Source organism: Salmo trutta, chromosome 3 (assembly GCF_901001165.1).
Source record: "Salmo trutta chromosome 3, fSalTru1.1, whole genome shotgun sequence".
Classification (NCBI taxonomy): Eukaryota; Metazoa; Chordata; class Actinopteri; order Salmoniformes; family Salmonidae; genus Salmo; species Salmo trutta.
The window spans coordinates 70,190,910-70,217,341 of NC_042959.1; positions in this window are offsets into that span (position 1 = coordinate 70,190,910).

Sequence of the window (26,432 nt, forward strand, 5' to 3'; positions counted from 1 at the left end):
TACCCCTACATATTTATGATTCTCTGCTGTAGCCCATTCTGCACTAGGGATACCCCTACATATTTATGATTCTCTGCTGTAGCTCATTCTGCACTAGAGATACCCCTACATATTTATGATTCTCTGCTGTAGCTCATTCTGCACTAGAGATGCCCCTACATATTTATGATTCTCTGCTGTAGCTCATTCTGCACTAGAGATGCCCCTACATATTTATGATTCTCTGCTGTAGCTCATTCTGCACTAGGGATACCCCTACATATTTATGATTCTCTGCTGTAGCCCATTCTGCACTAGAGATACCCCTACATATTTATGATTCTCTGCTGTAGCTCATTCTGCACTAGAGATGCCCCTACATATTTATGATTCTCTGCTGTAGCCCATTCTGCACTAGAGATACCCCTACATATTTATGATTCTCTGCTGTAGCCCATTCTGCACTAGGGATGCCCCTACATATTTATGAGTGATGTACTACACATATAACTGAAGTGGTAGGTGTATAGTGTGAATCACAGATCGTACATTTATATTGTCCAGTAAACATCATGAAGTCATGCAATAGCATATGTGGATGTGTTTGCCCTTCCCTAATGTGTTTAGGGCCAGGTATCAATGGTGAGGGCCTGCGTCCAAAATTGCACCCTATTCCCTATGTAGTCAACTACTTTTGACCAGAGCCCTGAGGGGTGAAATTAGTGTATATGGGCCCTGGTCAAAAGTAGTGCCCTATATAGGGAATAGGGGCCCATTTGGTACACAACCAGGGTCTTCTCTTGTTCCCCATCGAAGTATGGGGTAGGGTGGGTTGGGGTGGGGTATGTCACGGTGTGTCACGGTGTGTCACAGCAGCCGGTTGCTCACTTCAAAGCCAGTCAGGGAACCAGAAGCTGTGGGCCCTCAGACCTGACACTTTCCCACTCCTCTGGTGACATCACCGGTCATTGCTGGGAATGTAGGGAGAAGAGAGATGCTTTTATCTTAACCAGGAGCAAAGGCATGCACGATTAGGGCAGATTATATGCAGATTTGTCATCGTCATAAATCCACAGCTGTCCAGGGCCTCACATTTTTATTTGTCACTTCAAAGGCATTCTTCACTGTCTCTCTTTGGTTCATTGTTTTGGCCATGGACTGCCGGTGGACAAATGCATTTTCAGTCAGTCAGTGTGAAAGTTGTTTTTCAACAATGCATATTGAAACAATGTTTTTGTGACATAAAAGTAGTGTTCTGTAGGGTCCAATGATTTGGATGTCCAGGGTGAATGGTCACTACAGAGCTGTCCATTAAATTCCCTCTGCTGAGTGACTGCTGGTGACCCAAAACTAAAGAGGAGAATGTAAGACGTTCCAAGACCACACTAGCATGTCTCCAGTGACCACCTGAAGCACCAGTAGCAGCCATGGCAAGACATTATCAGAAAGGTCTTGTGGCCCATAACCATTACACCCCTGCAGCGATGGGAAATGACTGGTGAGCTGATGCAGTTCCTGTTCTTCTTCTTCTTTTTCTTCCCCTCTTCCTCCTGTTCCTGCTCCCCTCCACCTCCTCCTGCTCCCCTCCTCCTCCTCCTCCTCCTCACCATGCAGCAGCAGCAGTAACAGTTGAGTGACCTGGTGGGTGACAACTCTTTCATCTGAGGTTCTCCTCTCTCCACTGGCCAGCTGTTTGCTGTTCCTCATTCTGACAGCCTGAGACAGAGGACCAATGCTTCCATGCAGAATCTCTCACACTCACACACACACTAGCACTGCGCGGGTCAGCAGTTTTTTCACCTGCAACCATCTGCAGTTGCTAATAACTATTAGCAACCGCCCGACTATAATGTGATGAAGTGGAAATCTAATGCCAGCACCAGACCTAAACCGCTAATAAAGAAAATGCGCTGTAGTCAGAGACGGCGGAACGATTTTTGCAGGATTTTTTTTGCTTGATTTAGATATGTTTCTGCTTATAATTTTCAACATTTTGGTAGACTTTTTGTTAGTCAACTTGTCTGTAATTAAATACATGCAGCTTCTCTTCTGTCATTATATGTTGCCCTAGAAGACTAACCTTGCTCACCAGAACAATGTCATGCATTGATAGAATGAATGATTCAATCTAGTTGACATTGGTTAAGTTTTCTCTGTGATCTCTGCTTCTTTCATGGAGAAAAGACGTTTAGGGACCGGGGAGAAAATCCAATACCAAAAAAAAAGGGAAACGTTTGACCGGTTGTAAGGAAATATAAAGCTGGGAAAACGACCCAACATATTTCTGATAAGATTTCAGTTCGGCTTGGATGTACATTTTATATGGTTGAAATACTATCGGCTTTTATGACACTGATAAAGATGGATACTGTCTGTAGAGGCGATATCTGCACATTCACATTGGCTCAAGATCAACATTTCTCCACTCCTGTTCCTGAGTAAAAATGTAGCCTATAATTGGTGTAGGCCTGTCATTAAACTGTAAGAAATGCTTGATTCTGCAGGAGTTAATATTAAGGCTATGTGAGAGGTTATAGACCGACAGTCAGTGTCCAGATTTCAGTATCTATTTAACCCATCTGAACAGTAGGATACAGTTCCCTTGACGTGCCCAAGGCCTATTTAAGTCACTGTCTTGTGACTGTTGAATTTATAGCACCTCACAATCATCACACATAACACATTCGGCACTGCTATCATCCTCTTTTACCACTTCACCAAATCTTTCCTAAACATTACTGTTCTGGCCCTTCATTGTCTTCACTTTCAACTCTCCATTTTACAGCATTTCTCTTATTGAATTAAACTCTGACATTGTCCTTTTTCCTTCTATGTATCAACCCCTTTCCCAAAAAGGGCCATAAAGATTAGGTGTATGCACTAATGCCACTGATAAAAGAATTACAGAAAAACCTCAATGTAGCCTAGAGATACACATTTCACTAAAATTATACATGCATTTTTTAAGGTATTGTTTTCTCTTTATTCAATTCGCCCGCCACCAAACTGCTTTTCATCCACACAATATTTCATGATCACCCGAAACCCGCCCACCGCGCGGATATAATTGCAGGTTATTAGTCAACCCGCGCATCACTAACACACACACGCACGCCACTGTGGCCCACTGCAAAACAGGATACAACCACACCTGGACTGAGTAGACCAACCATCAGATCCTAGTGCCGTAGATCCCTGCATTAGCAGAATAAACAAGCTGGCCTGGGCTTCCTCAGTAGTCAGGGGAGAGAGGGTAGAGCACAGGTGCTACAGGTCAGTGTACACACATTACAGAGTCCAGGGATGGGGTGGAAGGGGGAGGGTGGAGGGGGTTAGGCTGCTGTTCAGGAGAAAGGGGGTGGGGGGGGAGTTAAGATCAGGGTGAGGCATGTGAGAGCGAAGGGCATCTGTTTTCTCCATCTCCCTGTGTTGACTCCCCTTCTCCCTCTCACCCTCCTTTCTGCTCCTCTCTTAATTCAATTTGTGGGAACCCCCATCCCTCTGCTCTCCCCTCCCTCCCATCCAGCTGTCCCCTGTGAGAGTGCATTCCAGCTGGGGTTACCAGGGCCTTAGGGGAGCTTAGGGACAGATCCTGGAGGATTACCTCTGGCTAAAAGGGACCAACCCACCCAAAACCATCAATACAGTGGTCGAACTGCACACCATGGCTGCCATACCCACCACCTTTCCTCTCTCCCCTCTCTTTCTCTCGTTTCCTTGAAATGTGAGACCGCCAGGCAAAGCTGGTGAGCATAACCCACAAGGAGCTCTCTCTAATTTTTTTTTCTCTCTCTCTCTCTCTCTCTCTCTCTCTCTCATTCTTTCTCTCTCTCTCTGCCTACTACTTGAACAGAAGTACATTCACCAGAGAGTGATAATGAGTGTGTTCAGTCTTCAGTCTCCCCAGGCAGATGAGAGTTGACACTGCATCCTGACCTGGCTGCTCATGGCTCAACTGTGGAAGGAAGAGGCTAGACTTGATCTGTAATGTAATGGACACCCAATGGGACAACTATACAGGCTGTATCACAATCGGCCGTGATTGGGAGTCCCATAGGGCTGCGCACAATTGGCCCAGGGTGGTAAAGGTTAAACAATTGGCCCAGGGTCGTAAAGGTTAAATAAATTAAAAAGTCTCATCAACAGATTGGCTGTTTGGTTCACAATATGTCTGTATTTGCTGTGTGGTTATTTAACCCTTATTTTACCAGGTCAGTTGACTGAAAACACATTCTCACTGACAGCAACGACCTGGGGAATAGTTACAGGGGAGAGGTAAGGGGGATGAATGAGCCAATAGTAAGCTTGGGATGATTAGGTGACCGTGATGGTATGAGCGCCAGATTGGGAATTTAGCCATGACACCAGGGTTAACACCCCTACTCTAACAATAAGTGCCATGGGATCTTTAGTGACCACAGAGAGTCAAGACACCCGTTTAACGTCCCATCCAAAAGACGGCACCCTACACAGGGCAATGTCCCCAATCACTGCCCTGGGAAATTGGGATATTTTTTTAGACCAGAGGAAAATGGCCCTCCAATACCACTTTTTTTGTAATGGCTGATTGATACTTTGTGAGTTAAAGTTGAGTGTGGTAACTTAATTATAATACCATTCACGCTATCATGAGTTACTTCAACTATTCTAATATTGCTTTTCAATGTTAAGGAATATGGGACATTTTTGTATCAATAATTTTTCCGTCAAGGATTCATAAGCACTCTTGAAAGAGTGAAAAGGTCATATTTAAGTTAACATATCATCATGAGCACAGAGGAGTGTGAAAGTCTCCTAACATGGAATGTTACCCACAGCAGCTGACGATGCAGGACAATAATCTCCTCTGGATGGACAGTGGAAATACCTCCGACAGGAATGGCGGGGAATGGAATGCCAGCGTGGCTTAGAGCCAGACAGAACTGGCAAAGAACGGAATGCCAGTGTGGCTTAGAGCCAGACAGGACTAGCGGGGTACCAGCGTGGCACAGCACCAGATGTTTGGACACAAGACTGGCAGTGTGTGGAGCACAATAGACCAGTTCCCACAAACCAAATCCATCCTGACTCCAATGGTTCCAATGGTCATGTCACATTCCTAGCATGGCCAAAATCCCTGTCATTGATAGCTTGGCATATTCGAATTTTTTTTGGGGAAAGAAATCTGCAGTTGTTCTCCTGTCTGGAAAGAGATGCCTCACTCTGTCAACCTGTTGTGTAATTTAGACCTACATATTACACATTCTCTCATGGCTCTGGTGCTGTAGTGGTTTTAGGGAGAGTAGACAGCAGGGGGCAGTGTTATACCACATTTCAGAGAGATCAGCCCAAGAAATTACAAGACAATACTAAGACCTATTATATCTGTCTAAAATGAGGAAAATACACTCAGCAACTCTAAAATAAAATATATACAATAATGTTTATTGTCTACAAAAACAAATACTTTTCTGTATATACAGATTTTCACAGAAAAAGCTGTGAGAACAGAATGCCACCAATCTAGACCATCACATTCCTCAACAATCAACCGAATTAGACATGTCAGTTTAGCCGCAAATAAAATGTCCCATAGACAACAAGCCTCATGTGTGTTTCAACATGACATAACACATAACCAATGGGGTTAACAGCTTGTTACTACCAGTCGATAGAAACTTCTGGAACGGCTATCCTTTCTGCCTACCTACTTCACATATGGTGTTAGTGTAAAAACACCCTCAGAACTGGGACATCGCTGGTTGACTTATGTTAAGTCTCATCAAGAGATTCCAGGAGCCAAGTTATAAACATTCCGTGAGGAGCGCGGTAGTGGTGATCTATATAGGTTAGTTACCATGGTAGTGGTGATCTATATAGGTTAGTTACCATGGTAGTGGTGATCTATATAGGTTAGTTACCATCATAGTGGTGATCTATATAGGTTAGTTACCATCATAGTGGTGATCTATATAGGTTAGTTACTATGGTAGTGGTGATCTATATAGGTTAGTTTCCATCATAGTGGTGATCTATATAGGTTAGTTACCATCATAGTGGTGATCTATATAGGTTAGTTACCATGGTAGTGGTGATCTATATAGGTTAGTTACCATCATAGTGGTGATCTATATAGGTTAGTTACCATGGTAGTGGTGATCTATATAGGTTAGTTACCATCATAGTGGTGATCTATATAGGTTAGTTACCATCATAGTGGTGATCTATATAGGTTAGTTACCATCATAGTGATGATCTATATAGGTTAGTTACCATCATAGTGGTGATCTATATAGGTTAGTTACCATCATAGTGGTGATCTATATAGGTTAGTTACCATCATAGTGGTGATCTATATAGGTTAGTTACCATGGTAGTGGTGATCTATATAGGTTAGTTACCATCATAGTGGTGATCTATATAGGTTAGTTACCATCATAGTGGTGATCTATATAGGTTAGTTACCATGGTAGTGGTGATCTATATAGGTTAGTTACCATCATAGTGGTGATCTATATAGGTTAGTTACCATGGTAGTGGTGATCTATATAGGTTAGTTACCATCATAGTGGTGATCTATATAGGTTAGTTACCATCATAGTGGTGATCTATATAGGTTAGTTACCATGGTAGTGGTGATCTATATAGGTTAGTTACCATGGTAGTGGTGATCTATATAGGTTAGTTACCATCATAGTGGTGATCTATATAGGTTAGTTACCATGGTAGTGGTGATCTATATAGGTTAGTTACCATCATAGTGGTGATCTATATAGGTTAGTTACCATCATAGTGGTGATCTATATAGGTTAGTTACCATCATAGTGGTGATCTATATAGGTTAGTTACCATCATAGTGGTGATCTATATAGGTTAGTTACCATCATAGTGGTGATCTATATAGGTTAGTTACCATGGTAGTGGTGATCTATATAGGTTAGTTACCATCATAGTGGTGATCTATATAGGTTAGTTACCATCATAGTGGTGATCTATATAGGTTAGTTACCATGGTAGTGGTGATCTATATAGGTTAGTTACCATCATAGTGGTGATCTATATAGGTTAGTTACCATGGTAGTGGTGATCTATATAGGTTAGTTACCATCATAGTGGTGATCTATATAGGTTAGTTACCATCATAGTGGTGATCTATATAGGTTAGTTACCATCATAGTGGTGATCTATATAGGTTAGTTACCATGGTAGTGGTGATCTATATAGGTTAGTTACCATCATAGTGGTGATCTATATAGGTTAGTTACCATGGTAGTGGTGATCTATATAGGTTAGTTACCATCATAATGGTGATATATATAGGTTAGTTACCATCATAGTGGTGATCTATATAGGTTAGTTACCATGGTAGTGGTGATCTATATAGGTTAGTTACCATCATAGTGGTGATCTATATAGGTTAGTTACCATCATAGTGGTGATCTATATAGGTCAGTTACCATCATAGTGGTGATCTATATAGGTTAGTTACCATCATAGTGGTGATCTATATAGGTTAGTTACCATCATATAGGTGGTCTATATAGGTTAGTTACCATCATAGTCATGATCTATATAGGTTAGTTACCATCATAGTGGTGATCTATATAGGTTAGTTACCATGGTAGTGGTGATCTATATAGGTTAGTTACCATGGTAGTGGTGATCTATATAGGTTAGTTACCATGATAGTGGTGATCTATATAGGTTAGTTACCATGATAGTGGTGATCTATATAGGTTAGTTACCATGGTAGTGGTGATCTATATAGGTTAGTTACCATCATAGTGGTGATCTATATAGGTTAGTTACCTTCATAGTGGTGATCTATATAGGTTAGTTACCATCATAGTGGTGATCTATATAGGTTAGTTTCCATCATAGTGGTGATCTATATAGGTTAGTTACCATCATAGTATTGATCTACTGTATATATGTTAGTTACCATCATAGTGGTGCTCTATATAGGTTAGTTACCATCAAAGTGGTGATCTATATAGGTTAGTTACCATCATAGTGGTGATCTACTGTATATAGGTTAGTTACCATCGTATTGGTGATCTATATAGGTTAGTTACCATTGTAGTGGTGATCTATATAGGTTAGTTACCATCATAGTGGTGATCTATATAGGTTAGTTACCATCATAGTGGTGATCTATATAGGTTAGTTACCATTGTAGTGGTGATCTATATAGGTTAGTTACCATCATAGTGGTGATCTACATAGGTTAGTTACCATCATAGTGGTGATCTATATAGGTTATTTACCATCATAGTGGTGATCTATATAGGTTAGTTACCATTGTAGTGGTGATCTATATAGGTTAGTTACCATCATAGTGGTGATCTATATAGGTTAGTTACCATTGTAGTGGTGATCTATATAGGTTAGTTACCATCATAGTGGTGATCTATATAGGTTAGTTACCATCATAGTGGTGATCTATATAGGTTAGTTACCATTGTAGTGGTGATCTATATAGGTTAGTTACCATTGTAGTGGTGATCTATAGGTTAGTTACCATCATAGTGGTGATCTATATAGGTTAGTTACCATTGTGGTGGTGATCTATATAGGTTAGTTACCATCATAGTGGTGATCTATATAGGTTAGTTACTATCAAAGTGGTGATCTATATAGGTTAGTTACCATGGTAGTGGTGATCTATATAGGTTAGTTACCATCATAGTGGTGATCTATATAGGTTAGTTACCATGGTAGTGGTGATCTATATAGGTTAGTTACCATCATAATGGTGATATATATAGGTTAGTTACCATCATAGTGGTGATCTATATAGGTTAGTTACCATGGTAGTGGTGATCTATATAGGTTAGTTACCATCATAGTGGTGATCTATATAGGTTAGTTACCATCATAGTGGTGATCTATATAGGTCAGTTACCATCATAGTGGTGATCTATATAGGTTAGTTACCATCATAGTGGTGATCTATATAGGTTAGTTACCATCATATAGGTGGTCTATATAGGTTAGTTACCATCATAGTCATGATCTATATAGGTTAGTTACCATCATAGTGGTGATCTATATAGGTTAGTTACCATGGTAGTGGTGATCTATATAGGTTAGTTACCATGGTAGTGGTGATCTATATAGGTTAGTTACCATGATAGGTGTGATCTATATAGGTTAGTTACCATGATAGTGGTGATCTATATAGGTTAGTTACCATGGTAGTGGTGATCTATATAGGTTAGTTACCATCATAGTGGTGATCTATATAGGTTAGTTACCTTCATAGTGGTGATCTATATAGGTTAGTTACCATCATAGTGGTGATCTATATAGGTTAGTTTCCATCATAGTGGTGATCTATATAGGTTAGTTACCATCATAGTGTTGATCTACTGTATATATGTTAGTTACCATCATAGTGGTGATCTATATAGGTTAGTTACCATCAAAGTGGTGATCTATATAGGTTAGTTACCATCATAGTGGTGATCTACTGTATATAGGTTAGTTACCATCGTATTGGTGATCTATATAGGTTAGTTACCATTGTAGTGGTGATCTATATAGGTTAGTTACCATCATAGTGGTGATCTATATAGGTTAGTTACCATCATAGTGGTGATCTATATAGGTTAGTTACCATTGTAGTGGTGATCTATATAGGTTAGTTACCATCATAGTGGTGATCTACATAGGTTAGTTACCATCATAGTGGTGATCTATATAGGTTATTTACCATCATAGTGGTGATATATATAGGTTAGTTACCATTGTAGTGGTGATCTATATAGGTTAGTTACCATCATAGTGGTGATCTATATAGGTTAGTTACCATTGTAGTGGTGATCTATATAGGTTAGTTACCATCATAGTGGTGATCTATATAGGTTAGTTACCATCATAGTGGTGATCTATATAGGTTAGTTACCATTGTAGTGGTGATCTATATAGGTTAGTTACCATTGTAGTGGTGATCTATATAGGTTAGTTACCATCATAGTGGTGATCTATATAGGTTAGTTACCATTGTGGTGGTGATCTATATAGGTTAGTTACCATCATAGTGGTGATCTATATAGGTTAGTTACTATCAAAGTGGTGATCTATATAGGTTAGTTACCATCATAGTGGTGATCTACTGTATATAGGTTAGTTACCATCATAGTGGTGATCTATATAGTTTAGTTACCATTGTAGTGGTGATCTATATAGGTTAGTTACCATCATAGTGGTGATCTATATAGGTTAGTTACCATCATAGTGGTGACCTATATAGGTTAGTTACCATTGTAGTGGTGATCTATATAGGTTAGTTACCATTGTAGTGGTGATCTATATAGGTTAGTTACCATCATAGTGGTGATCTATATAGGTTAGTTACCATTGTGGTGGTGATCTATATAGGTTAGTTACCATCATAGTGATTATCTATATAGGTTAGTTACCATCATAGTGGTGATCTATATAGGTTAGTTACCATCATAGTGGTGATCTATATAGGTTAGTTACCATCATAGTGGTGATCTATATAGGTTAGTTACCATGGTAGTGGTGATCTATATAGGTTAGTTACCATCATAGTGGTGATCTATATAGGTTAGTTACCATCATAGTGGTGATCTATATTGGTTAGTTACCATGGTAGTGGTGATCTATATAGGTTAGTTACCATCATAGTGGTGATCTATATAGGTTAGTTACCATGGTAGTGGTGATCTATATAGGTTAGTTACCATCATAGTGGTGATCTATATAGGTTAGTTACCATCATAGTGGTGATCTATATAGGTTAGTTACCATGGTAGTGGTGATCTATATAGGTTAGTTACCATCATAGTGGTGATCTATATAGGTTAGTTACCATCATAGTGGTGATCTATATAGGTTAGTTACCATGGTAGTGGTGATCTATATAGGTTAGTTACCATCATAGTGGTGATCTATATAGGTTAGTTACCATCATAGTGGTGATCTATATAGGTTAGTTACCATCATAGTGGTGATCTATATAGGTTAGTTACCATCATAGTGGTGATCTATATAGGTCAGTTACCATCATAGTGGTGATCTATATAGGTTAGTTACCATGGTAGTGGTGATCTATATAGGTTAGTTACCATCATAGTAGTGATCTATATAGGTTAGTTACCATCATATAGGTGGTCTATATAGGTTAGTTACCATCATAGTCATGATCTATATAGGTTAGTTACCATGGTAGTGGTGATCTATATAGGTTAGTTACCATTGTAGTGGTGATCTATATAGGTTAGTTACCATCATAGTGGTGATCTATATAGGTTAGTTACCATTGTGGTGGTGATCTATATAGGTTAGTTACCATCATAGTGATGATCTATATAGGTTAGTTACCATCATAGTGGTGATCTATATAGGTTAGTTACCATCATAGTGGTGATCTATATAGGTTAGTTTCCATCATAGTGGTGATCTACATAGGTTAGTTACCATCATATAGGTGGTCTATATAGGTTAGTTACCATCATAGTGATGATCTATATATGTTAGTTACCATCATAGTGGTGATTTATATAGGTTAGTTACCATGGTAGTGGTGATCTATATAGGTTAGTTACCATGGTAGTGGTGATCTATATAGGTTAGTTACCATCATAGTGGTGATCTATATAGGTTAGTTACCATGGTAGTGGTGATCTATATAGGTTAGTTACCATCATAGTGGTGATCTATATAGGTTAGTTACCATCATAGTGGTGATCTATATAGGTCAGTTACCATCATAGTGGTGATCTATATAGGTTAGTTACCATCGTATTGGTGATCTATATAGGTTAGTTACCATTGTAGTGATGATCTACTGTATATAGGTTAGTTACCATCGTAGTGATGATCTACTGTGTATAGGTTAGTTACCATCATAGTGATGATCTACTGTGTATAGGTTAGTTACCATCATAGTGATGATCTACTGTATATAGGTTAGTTACCATCATAGTGATGATCTACTGTATATAGGTTAGTTACCATCGTATTGGTGATCTATATAGGTTAGTTACCATGGTAGTGGTGATCTATATAGGTTAGTTACCATCATAGTGGTGATCTATATAGGTTAGTTACCATGATTGTGGTGATCTACATAGGTTAGTTACCATCATAGTGGTGATCTATATAGGTTAGTTACCATCATAGTGATGATCTATATAGGTTAGTTACCATCATAGTGGTGATCTATATAGGTTAGTTACCATCATAGTGGTGATCTATATAGGTTAGTTACCATCATAGTGGTGATCTATATAGGTTAGTTACCATGGTAGTGGTGATCTATATAGGTTAGTTACCATCATAGTGGTGATCTATATAGGTTAGTTACCATCATAGTGGTGATCTATATAGGTTAGTTACCATGGTAGTGGTGATCTATATAGGTTAGTTACCATCATAGTGGTGATCTATATAGGTTAGTTACCATCATAGTGGTGATCTATATAGGTCAGTTACCATCATAGTGGTGATCTATATAGGTTAGTTACCATCATAGTGGTGATCTATATAGGTTAGTTACCATCATATAGGTGGTCTATATAGGTTAGTTACCATCATAGTCATGATCTATATAGGTTAGTTACCATCATAGTGGTGATCTATATAGGTTAGTTACCATGGTAGTGGTGATCTATATAGGTTAGTTACCATGGTAGTGGTGATCTATATAGGTTAGTTACCATGATAGTGGTGATCTATATAGGTTAGTTACCATGATAGTGGTGATCTATATAGGTTAGTTACCATGGTAGTGGTGATCTATATAGGTTAGTTACCATCATAGTGGTGATCTATATAGGTTAGTTACCTTCATAGTGGTGATCTATATAGGTTAGTTACCATCATAGTGGTGATCTATATAGGTTAGTTTCCATCATAGTGGTGATCTATATAGGTTAGTTACCATCATAGTATTGATCTACTGTATATATGTTAGTTACCATCATAGTGGTGCTCTATATAGGTTAGTTACCATCAAAGTGGTGATCTATATAGGTTAGTTACCATCATAGTGGTGATCTACTGTATATAGGTTAGTTACCATCGTATTGGTGATCTATATAGGTTAGTTACCATTGTAGTGGTGATCTATATAGGTTAGTTACCATCATAGTGGTGATCTATATAGGTTAGTTACCATCATAGTGGTGATCTATATAGGTTAGTTACCATTGTAGTGGTGATCTATATAGGTTAGTTACCATCATAGTGGTGATCTACATAGGTTAGTTACCATCATAGTGGTGATCTATATAGGTTATTTACCATCATAGTGGTGATATATATAGGTTAGTTACCATTGTAGTGGTGATCTATATAGGTTAGTTACCATCATAGTGGTGATCTATATAGGTTAGTTACCATTGTAGTGGTGATCTATATAGGTTAGTTACCATCATAGTGGTGATCTATATAGGTTAGTTACCATCATAGTGGTGATCTATATAGGTTAGTTACCATTGTAGTGGTGATCTATATAGGTTAGTTACCATTGTAGTGGTGATCTATATAGGTTAGTTACCATCATAGTGGTGATCTATATAGGTTAGTTACCATTGTGGTGGTGATCTATATAGGTTAGTTACCATCATAGTGGTGATCTATATAGGTTAGTTACTATCAAAGTGGTGATCTATATAGGTTAGTTACCATGGTAGTGGTGATCTATATAGGTTAGTTACCATCATAGTGGTGATCTATATAGGTTAGTTACCATGGTAGTGGTGATCTATATAGGTTAGTTACCATCATAATGGTGATATATATAGGTTAGTTACCATCATAGTGGTGATCTATATAGGTTAGTTACCATGGTAGTGGTGATCTATATAGGTTAGTTACCATCATAGTGGTGATCTATATAGGTTAGTTACCATCATAGTGGTGATCTATATAGGTCAGTTACCATCATAGTGGTGATCTATATAGGTTAGTTACCATCATAGTGGTGATCTATATAGGTTAGTTACCATCATATAGGTGGTCTATATAGGTTAGTTACCATCATAGTCATGATCTATATAGGTTAGTTACCATCATAGTGGTGATCTATATAGGTTAGTTACCATGGTAGTGGTGATCTATATAGGTTAGTTACCATGGTAGTGGTGATCTATATAGGTTAGTTACCATGATAGGTGTGATCTATATAGGTTAGTTACCATGATAGTGGTGATCTATATAGGTTAGTTACCATGGTAGTGGTGATCTATATAGGTTAGTTACCATCATAGTGGTGATCTATATAGGTTAGTTACCTTCATAGTGGTGATCTATATAGGTTAGTTACCATCATAGTGGTGATCTATATAGGTTAGTTTCCATCATAGTGGTGATCTATATAGGTTAGTTACCATCATAGTGTTGATCTACTGTATATATGTTAGTTACCATCATAGTGGTGATCTATATAGGTTAGTTACCATCAAAGTGGTGATCTATATAGGTTAGTTACCATCATAGTGGTGATCTACTGTATATAGGTTAGTTACCATCGTATTGGTGATCTATATAGGTTAGTTACCATTGTAGTGGTGATCTATATAGGTTAGTTACCATCATAGTGGTGATCTATATAGGTTAGTTACCATCATAGTGGTGATCTATATAGGTTAGTTACCATTGTAGTGGTGATCTATATAGGTTAGTTACCATCATAGTGGTGATCTACATAGGTTAGTTACCATCATAGTGGTGATCTATATAGGTTATTTACCATCATAGTGGTGATATATATAGGTTAGTTACCATTGTAGTGGTGATCTATATAGGTTAGTTACCATCATAGTGGTGATCTATATAGGTTAGTTACCATTGTAGTGGTGATCTATATAGGTTAGTTACCATCATAGTGGTGATCTATATAGGTTAGTTACCATCATAGTGGTGATCTATATAGGTTAGTTACCATTGTAGTGGTGATCTATATAGGTTAGTTACCATTGTAGTGGTGATCTATATAGGTTAGTTACCATCATAGTGGTGATCTATATAGGTTAGTTACCATTGTGGTGGTGATCTATATAGGTTAGTTACCATCATAGTGGTGATCTATATAGGTTAGTTACTATCAAAGTGGTGATCTATATAGGTTAGTTACCATCATAGTGGTGATCTACTGTATATAGGTTAGTTACCATCATAGTGGTGATCTATATAGTTTAGTTACCATTGTAGTGGTGATCTATATAGGTTAGTTACCATCATAGTGGTGATCTATATAGGTTAGTTACCATCATAGTGGTGACCTATATAGGTTAGTTACCATTGTAGTGGTGATCTATATAGGTTAGTTACCATTGTAGTGGTGATCTATATAGGTTAGTTACCATCATAGTGGTGATCTATATAGGTTAGTTACCATTGTGGTGGTGATCTATATAGGTTAGTTACCATCATAGTGATTATCTATATAGGTTAGTTACCATCATAGTGGTGATCTATATAGGTTAGTTACCATCATAGTGGTGATCTATATAGGTTAGTTACCATCATAGTGGTGATCTATATAGGTTAGTTACCATGGTAGTGGTGATCTATATAGGTTAGTTACCATCATAGTGGTGATCTATATAGGTTAGTTACCATCATAGTGGTGATCTATATTGGTTAGTTACCATGGTAGTGGTGATCTATATAGGTTAGTTACCATCATAGTGGTGATCTATATAGGTTAGTTACCATGGTAGTGGTGATCTATATAGGTTAGTTACCATCATAGTGGTGATCTATATAGGTTAGTTACCATCATAGTGGTGATCTATATAGGTTAGTTACCATGGTAGTGGTGATCTATATAGGTTAGTTACCATCATAGTGGTGATCTATATAGGTTAGTTACCATCATAGTGGTGATCTATATAGGTTAGTTACCATGGTAGTGGTGATCTATATAGGTTAGTTACCATCATAGTGGTGATCTATATAGGTTAGTTACCATCATAGTGGTGATCTATATAGGTTAGTTACCATCATAGTGGTGATCTATATAGGTTAGTTACCATCATAGTGGTGATCTATATAGGTCAGTTACCATCATAGTGGTGATCTATATAGGTTAGTTACCATGGTAGTGGTGATCTATATAGGTTAGTTACCATCATAGTAGTGATCTATATAGGTTAGTTACCATCATATAGGTGGTCTATATAGGTTAGTTACCATCATAGTCATGATCTATATAGGTTAGTTACCATGGTAGTGGTGATCTATATAGGTTAGTTACCATTGTAGTGGTGATCTATATAGGTTAGTTACCATCATAGTGGTGATCTATATAGGTTAGTTACCATTGTGGTGGTGATCTATATAGGTTAGTTACCATCATAGTGATGATCTATATAGGTTAGTTACCATCATAGTGGTGATCTATATAGGTTAGTTACCATCATAGTGGTGATCTATATAGGTTAGTTTCCATCATAGTGGTGATCTACATAGGTTAGTTACCATCATATAGGTGGTCTATATAGGTTAGTTACCATCATAGTGATGATCTATATATGTTAGTTACCATCATAGTGGTGATTTATATAGGTTAGTTACCATGGTAGTGGTGATCTATATAGGTTAGTTACCATGGTAGTGGTGATCTATATAGGTTAGTTACCATCATAGTGGTGATCTATATAGGTTAGTTACCATGGTAGTGGTGATCTATATAGGTTAGTTACCATCATAGTGGTGATCTATATAGGTTAGTTACCATCATAGTGGTGATCTATATAGGTCAGTTACCATCATAGTGGTGATCTATATAGGTTAGTTACCATCGTATTGGTGATCTATATAGGTTAGTTACCATTGTAGTGATGATCTACTGTATATAGGTTAGTTACCATCGTAGTGATGATCTACTGTGTATAGGTTAGTTACCATCATAGTGATGATCTACTGTGTATAGGTTAGTTACCATCATAGTGATGATCTACTGTATATAGGTTAGTTACCATCATAGTGATGATCTACTGTATATAGGTTAGTTACCATCGTATTGGTGATCTATATAGGTTAGTTACCATGGTAGTGGTGATCTATATAGGTTAGTTACCATCATAGTGGTGATCTATATAGGTTAGTTACCATGATTGTGGTGATCTACATAGGTTAGTTACCATCATAGTGGTGATCTATATAGGTTAGTTACCATCATAGTGATGATCTATATAGGTTAGTTACCATCATAGTGGTGATCTATATAGGTTAGTTACCATCATAGTGGTGATCTATATAGGTTAGTTACCATCATAGTGGTGATCTATATAGGTTAGTTACCATGGTAGTGGTGATCTATATAGGTTAGTTACCATCATAGTGGTGATCTATATAGGTTAGTTACCATCATAGTGGTGATCTATATAGGTTAGTTACCATGGTAGTGGTGATCTATATAGGTTAGTTACCATCATAGTGGTGATCTATATAGGTTAGTTACCATGGTAGTGGTGATCTATATAGGTTAGTTACCATCATAGTGGTGATCTATATAGGTTAGTTACCATCATAGTGGTGATCTATATAGGTTAGTTACCATGGTAGTGGTGATCTATATAGGTTAGTTACCATGGTAGTGGTGATCTATATAGGTTAGTTACCATCATAGTGGTGATCTATATAGGTTAGTTACCATGGTAGTGGTGATCTATATAGGTTAGTTACCATCATAGTGGTGATCTATATAGGTTAGTTACCATCATAGTGGTGATCTATATAGGTTAGTTACCATGGTAGTGGTGATCTATATAGGTTAGTTACCATCATAGTGGTGATCTATATAGGTTAGTTACCATCATAGTGGTGATCTATATAGGTTAGTTACCATCATAGTGGTGATCTATATAGGTTAGTTACCATCATAGTGGTGATCTATATAGGTTAGTTACCATCATATAGGTGGTCTATATAGGTTAGTTACCATCATAGTGGCGATCTATATAGGTTAGTTACCATGGTAGTGGTGATCTATATAGGTTAGTTACCATCATAGTGGTGATCTATATAGGTTAGTTACCATCATAGTGGTGATCTATATAGGTTAGTTACCATGGTAGTGGTGATCTATATAGGTTAGTTACCATCATAGTGGTGATCTATATAGGTTAGTTACCATCATAGTGGTGATCTATATAGGTCAGTTACCATCATAGTGGTGATCTATATAGGTTAGTTACCATCGTATTGGTGATCTATATAGGTTAGTTACCATTGTAGTGATGATCTACTGTATATAGGTTAGTTACCATCGTAGTGATGATCTACTGTGTATAGGTTAGTTACCATCATAGTGATGATCTACTGTGTATAGGTTAGTTACCATCATAGTGATGATCTACTGTATATAGGTTAGTTACCATCATAGTGATGATCTACTGTATATAGGTTAGTTACCATCGTATTGGTGATCTATATAAGTTAGTTACCATGGTAGTGGTGATCTATATAGGTTAGTTACCATCATAGTGGTGATCTATATAGGTTAGTTACCATGATTGTGGTGATCTACATAGGTTAGTTACCATCATAGTGGTGATCTATATAGGTTAGTTACCATCATAGTGATGATCTATATAGGTTAGTTACCATCATAGTGGTGATCTATATAGGTTAGTTACCATCATAGTGGTGATCTATATAGGTTAGTTACCATCATAGTGGTGATCTATATAGGTTAGTTACCATGGTAGTGGTGATATATATAGGTTAGTTACCATCATAGTGGTGATCTATATAGGTTAGTTACCATCATAGTGGTGATCTATATAGGTTAGTTACCATGGTAGTGGTGATCTATATAGGTTAGTTACCATCATAGTGGTGATCTATATAGGTTAGTTACCATCATAGTGGTGATCTATATAGGTTAGTTACCATGGTAGTGGTGATCTATATAGGTTAGTTACCATCATAGTGGTGATCTATATAGGTTAGTTACCATCATAGTGGTGATCTATATAGGTTAGTTACCATCATAGTGGTGATCTATATAGGTTAGTTACCATCATAGTGGTGATCTATATAGGTCAGTTACCATCATAGTGGTGATCTATATAGGTTAGTTACCATGGTAGTGGTGATCTATATAGGTTAGTTACCATCATAGTAGTGATCTATATAGGTTAGTTACCATCATATAGGTGGTCTATATAGGTTAGTTACCATCATAGTCATGATCTATATAGGTTAGTTACCATGGTAGTGGTGATCTATATAGGTTAGTTACCATGGTAGTGGTGATCTATATAGGTTAGTTACCATGATAGTGGTGATCTATAGGTTAGTTACCATGATAGTGGTGATCTATATAGGTTAGTTACCATGGTAGTGGTGATCTATATAGGTTAGTTACCATCATAGTGGTGATCTATATAGGTTAGTTACCATCATAGTGGTGATCTATATAGGTTAGTTACCATCATAGTGGTGATCTATATAGGTTAGTTTCCATCATAGTGGTGATCTACATAGGTTAGTTACCATCATATAGGTGGTCTATATAGGTTAGTTACCATCATAGTGATGATCTATATATGTTAGTTACCATCATAGTGGTGATTTATATAGGTTAGTTACCATGGTAGTGGTGATCTATATAGGTTAGTTACCATGGTAGTGGTGATCTATATAGGTTAGTTACCATGATAGTGGTGATCTATATAGGTTAGTTACCATGATAGTGGTGATCTATATAGGTTAGTTACCATGGTAGTGGTGATCTATATAGGTTAGTTACCATCATAGTGGTGATCTATATAGGTTAGTTACCTTCATATTGGTGATCTATATAGGTTAGTTACCATCATAGTGGTGATCTATATAGGTTAGTTTCCATCATAGTGGTGATCTATATAGGTTAGTTACCATCATAGTGTTGATCTACTGTATATATGTTAGTTACCATCATAGTGGTGATCTATATAGGTTAGTTACCATCAAAGTGGTGATCTATATAGGTTAGTTACCATCATAGTGGTGATCTACTGTATATAGGTTAGTTACCATCGTATTGGTGATCTATATAGGTTAGTTACCATTGTAGTGGTGATCTATATAGGTTAGTTACCATCATAGTGGTGATCTATATAGGTTAGTTACCATCATAGTGGTGATCTATATAGGTTAGTTACCATTGTAGTGGTGATCTATATAGGTTAGTTACCATCATAGTGGTGATCTACATAGGTTAGTTACCATCATAGTGGTGATCTATATAGGTTATTTACCATCATAGTGGTGATATATATAGGTTAGTTACCATTGTAGTGGTGATCTATATAGGTTAGTTACCATCATAGTGGTGATCTATATAGGTTAGTTACCATTGTAGTGGTGATCTATATAGGTTAGTTACCATCATAGTGGTGATCTATATAGGTTAGTTACCATCATAGTGGTGATCTATATAGGTTAGTTACCATTGTAGTGGTGATCTATATAGGTTAGTTACCATTGTAGTGGTGATCTATATAGGTTAGTTACCATCATAGTGGTGATCTATATAGGTTAGTTACCATTGTGGTGGTGATCTATATAGGTTAGTTACCATCATAGTGGTGATCTATATAGGTTAGTTACTATCAAAGTGGTGATCTATATAGGTTAGTTACCATCATAGTGGTGATCTACTGTATATAGGTTAGTTACCATCATAGTGGTGATCTATATAGGTTAGTTACCATTGTAGTGGTGATCTATATAGGTTAGTTACCATCGTAGTGGTGATCTATATAGGTTAGTTACCATTGTAGTGGTGATCTATATAGGTTTGTTACCATCATAGTGGTGATCTATATAGGTTAGTTACCATTGTGGTGGTGATCTATATAGGTTAGTTACCATCATAGTGGTGATCTATATAGGTTAGTTACCATCATAGTGGTGATCTATATAGGTTAGTTACCATTGTAGTGGTGATCTATTTAGGTTAGTTACCATCATAGTGGTGATCTATATAGGTTAGTTACCATCATAGTGGTGATCTATATAGGTTAGTTACCATCATAGTGGTGATCTATATAGGTTAGTTACCATCATAGTGGTGATCGATATGGGTTAGTTAAAATCATAGTGCTGATCTACTGTATATAGGTTAGTTACCATCATAGTGGTGATCTACTGTGTATAGGTTAGTTACCATCATAGTGATGATCTACTGTATATAGGTTAGTTACCATCATAGTGATGATCTACTGTATATAGGTTAGTTACCATCATAGTGATGATCTACTGTATATAGGTTAGTTACCATCGTAATGGTGATCTATATAGGTTAGTTACCATGGTAGTGGTGATCTATATAGGTTAGTTACCATCATAGTGGTGATCTATATAGGTTAGTTACCATGATTGTGGTGATCTACATAGGTTAGTTACCATCATAGTGGTGATCTATATAGGTTAGTTACCATCATAGTGATGATCTATATAGGTTAGTTACCATCATAGTGGTGATCTATATAGGTTAGTTACCATCATAGTGGTGATCTATATAGGTTAGTTACCATCATAGTGGTGATCTATATAGGTTAGTTACCATGGTAGTGGTGATCTATATAGGTTAGTTACCATCATAGTGGTGATCTATATAGGTTAGTTACCATCATAGTGGTGATCTATATAGGTTAGTTACCATGGTAGTGGTGATCTATATAGGTTAGTTACCATCATAGTGGTGATCTATATAGGTTAGTTACCATGGTAGTGGTGATCTATATAGGTTAGTTACCATCATAGTGGTGATCTATATAGGTTAGTTACCATCATAGTGGTGATCTATATAGGTTAGTTACCATCATAGTGGTGATCTATATAGGTTAGTTACCATGGTAGTGGTGATCTATATAGGTTAGTTACCATGGTAGTGGTGATCTATATAGGTTAGTTACCATCATAGTGGTGATCTATATAGGTTAGTTACCATGGTAGTGGTGATCTATATAGGTTAGTTACCATCATAGTGGTGATCTATATAGGTTAGTTACCATCATAGTGGTGATCTATATAGGTTAGTTACCATGGTAGTGGTGATCTATATAGGTTAGTTACCATCATAGTGGTGATCTATATAGGTTAGTTACCATCATAGTGGTGATCTATATAGGTCAGTTACCATCATAGTGGTGATTAATATAGGTTAGTTACCATGGAAGTGGTGATCTATATAGGTAAGTTACCATCATAGTGGTGATCTATATAGGTTAGTTACCATCATATAGGTGGTCTATATAGGTTAGTTACCATCATAGTCATGATCTATATAGGTTAGTTACCATCATAGTGGTGATCTATATAGGTTAGTTACCATGGTAGTGGTGATCTATATAGGTTAGTTACCATGGTAGTGGTGATCTATATAGGTTAGTTACCATGATAGTGGTGATCTATATAGGTTAGTTACCATGATAGTGGTGATGTATATAGGTTAGTTACCATCATAGTGGTGATCTATATAGGTTAGTTACCATGGTAGTGGTGATCTATATAGGTTAGTTACCATCATAGTGGTGATCTATATAGGTTAGTTACCATCATAGTGGTGATCTATATAGGTTAGTTACCATCATAGTGGTGATCTATATAGGTTAGTTACCATGGTAGTGGTGATCTATATAGGTTAGTTACCATGGTAGTGGTGATCTATATAGGTTAGTTACCATCATAGTGGTGATCTATATAGGTTAGTTACCATGGTAGTGGTGATCTATATAGGTTAGTTACCATCATAGTGGTGATCTATATAGGTTAGTTACCATCAAAGTGGTGATCTATATAGGTTAGTTACCATGGTAGTGGTGATCTATATAGGTTAGTTACCATCATAGTGGTGATCTATATAGGTTAGTTACCATCATAGTGGTGATCTATATAGGTCAGTTACCATCATAGTGGTGATCTATATAGGTTAGTTACCATGGTAGTGGTGATCTATATAGGTAAGTTACCATCATAGTGGTGATCTATATAGGTTAGTTACCATCATATAGGTGGTCTATATAGGTTAGTTACCATCATAGTCATGATCTATATAGGTTAGTTACCATCATAGTGGTGATCTATATAGGTTAGTTACCATGGTAGTGGTGATCTATATAGGTTAGTTACCATGGTAGTGGTGATCTATATAGGTTAGTTAGCATGGTAGTGGTGATCTATATAGGTTAGTTACCATCATAGTGGTGATCTATATAGGTTAGTTACCATCATAGTGGTGATCTATATAGGTTAGTTACCATCATAGTGGTGATCTATATAGGTTAGTTACCATGGTAGTGGTGATCTATATAGGTTAGTTACCATGGTAGTGGTGATCTATATAGGTTAGTTACCATCATAGTGGTGATCTATATAGGTTAGTTACCATGGTAGTGGTGATCTATATAGGTTAGTTACCATCATAGTGGTGATCTATATAGGTTAGTTACCATCATAGTGGTGATCTATATAGGTTAGTTACCATGGTAGTGGTGATCTATATAGGTTAGTTACCATCATAGTGGTGATCTATATAGGTTAGTTACCATCATAGTGGTGATCTATATAGGTCAGTTACCATCATAGTGGTGATCTATATAGGTTAGTTACCATGGTAGTGGTGATCTATATAGGTTAGTTACCATCATAGTGGTGATCTATATAGGTTAGTTACCATCATATAGGTGGTCTATATAGGTTAGTTACCATCATAGTGGTGATCTATATAGGTTAGTTACCATCATAGTGGTGATCTATATAGGTTAGTTACCATGGTAGTGGTGATCTATATAGGTTAGTTACCATGATAGTGGTGATCTATATAGGTTAGTTACCATGATAGTGGGGATCTATATAGGTTAGTTACCATGGTAGTGGTGATCTATATAGGTTAGTTACCATCATAGTGGTGATCTATATAGGTTAGTTACCATCATAGTGGTGATCTATATAGGTTAGTTACCATCATAGTGGTGATCTATATAGGTTAGTTTCCATCATAGTGGTGATCTACATAGGTTAGTTACCATCATATAGGTGGTCTATATAGATTAGTTACCATCATAGTGATGATCTATATATGCTAGTTACCATCATAGTGGTGATTTATATAGGTTAGTTACCATGGTAGTGGTGATTTATATAGGTTAGTTACCATGATAGTGGTGATCTATATAGGTTAGTTACCATGATAGTGGTGATCTATATAGGTTAGTTACCATGGTAGTGGTGATCTATATAGGTTAGTTACCTTCATAGTGGTGATCTATATAGGTTAGTTACCATCATAGTGGTGATCTATATAGGTTAGTTTCCATCATAGTGGTGATCTATATCGGTTAGTTACCATCATAGTGTTGATCTACTGTATATATGTTAGTTACCATCATAGTGGTGATCTATATAGGTTAGTTACCATCAAAGTGGTGATCTATATAGGTTAGTTACCATCATAGTGGTGATCTACTGTATATAGGTTAGTTACCATCGTATTGGTGATCTATATAGGTTAGTTACCATGGTAGTGGTGATCTATATAGGTTAGTTACCATCATAGTGGTGATCTATATAGGTTAGTTACCATCATAGTGGTGATCTATATAGGTTATTTACCATCATAGTGGTGATATATATAGGTTAGTTACCATTGTAGTGGTGATCTATATAGGTTAGTTACCATCATAGTGGTGATCTATATAGGTTAGTTACCATTGTAGTGGTGATCTATATAGGTTAGTTACCATCATAGTGGTGATCTATATAGGTTAGTTACCATCATAGTGGTGATCTATATAGGTTAGTTACCATTGTAGTGGTGATCTATATAGGTTAGTTACCATTGTAGTGGTGATCTATATAGGTTAGTTACCATCATAGTGGTGATCTATATAGGTTAGTTACCATTGTGGTGGTGATCTATATAGGTTAGTTACCATCATAGTGGTGATCTATATAGGTTAGTTACTATCAAAGTGGTGATCTATATAGGTTAGTTACCATCATAGTGGTGATCTACTGTATATAGGTTAGTTACCATCATAGTGGTGATCTATATAGGTTAGTTACCATTGTAGTGGTGATCTATATAGGTTAGTTACCATCGTAGTGGTGATCTATATAGGTTAGTTACCATTGTAGTGGTGATCTATATAGGTTTGTTACCATCATAGTGGTGATCTATATAGGTTAGTTACCATTGTGGTGGTGATCTATATAGGTTAGTTACCATCATAGTGGTGATCTATATAGGTTAGTTACCATCATAGTGGTGATCTATATAGGTTAGTTACCATTGTAGTGGTGATCTATTTAGGTTAGTTACCATCATAGTGGTGATCTATATAGGTTAGTTACCATCATAGTGGTGATCTATATAGGTTAGTTACCATCATAGTGGTGATCTATATAGGTTAGTTACCATCATAGTGGTGATCGATATAGGTTAGTTAAAATCATAGTGCTGATCTACTGTATATAGGTTAGTTACCATCATAGTGGTGATCTACTGTGTATAGGTTAGTTACCATCATAGTGATGATCTACTGTATATAGGTTAGTTACCATCATAGTGGTGATCTATATAGGTTAGTTACCATCATAGTGATTATCTACTGTATATAGGTTAGTTACCATCATAGTGGTGATCTATTTAGGTTAGTTACCATCGTATTGGTGATCTATATAGGTTAGTTACCATTGTAGTGATGATCTACTGTATATAGGTTAGTTACCATCATAGTGATGATCTACTGTGTATAGGTTAGTTACCATCATAGTGATGATCTACTGTCTATAGGTTAGTTACCATCATAGTGATGATCTACTGTATATAGGTTAGTTACCATCATATTGGTGATCTACTGTGTATAGGTTAGTTACCATCGTAGTGATGATCTACTGTATATAGGTTAGTTACCATCATAGTGATGATCTACTGTATATAGGTTAGTTACCATCATAGTGGTGATCTACTGTATATAGGTTAGTTACCATCATAGTGGTGATCTATATAGGTTAGTTACCATCATAGTGATGATCTACTGTATATAGGTTAGTTACCATCATAGTGGTGATCTATATAGGTTAGTTACCATCATAGTGGTGATCTATATAGGTTAGTTACGATGATAGTGGTGATCATTATAGGTTAGTTACCATCATAGTGATGATCTACTGTATATAGGTTAGTTACCATCATAGTGGTGATCTATATAGGTTAGTTACCATCATAGTAGTGATCTATATAGGTTAGTTACCATCATAGTGGTGATCGATATAGGTTAGTTAAAATCATAGTGCTGATCTACTGTATATAGGTTAGTTACCATCATAGTGGTGATCTACTGTGTATAGGTTAGTTACCATCATAGTGATGATCTACTGTATATAGGTTAGTTACCATCATAGTGGTGATCTATATAGGTTAGTTACCATCATAGTGATGATCTACTGTATATAGGTTATTTACCATCATAGTGGTGATCTGTATAGGTTAGTTA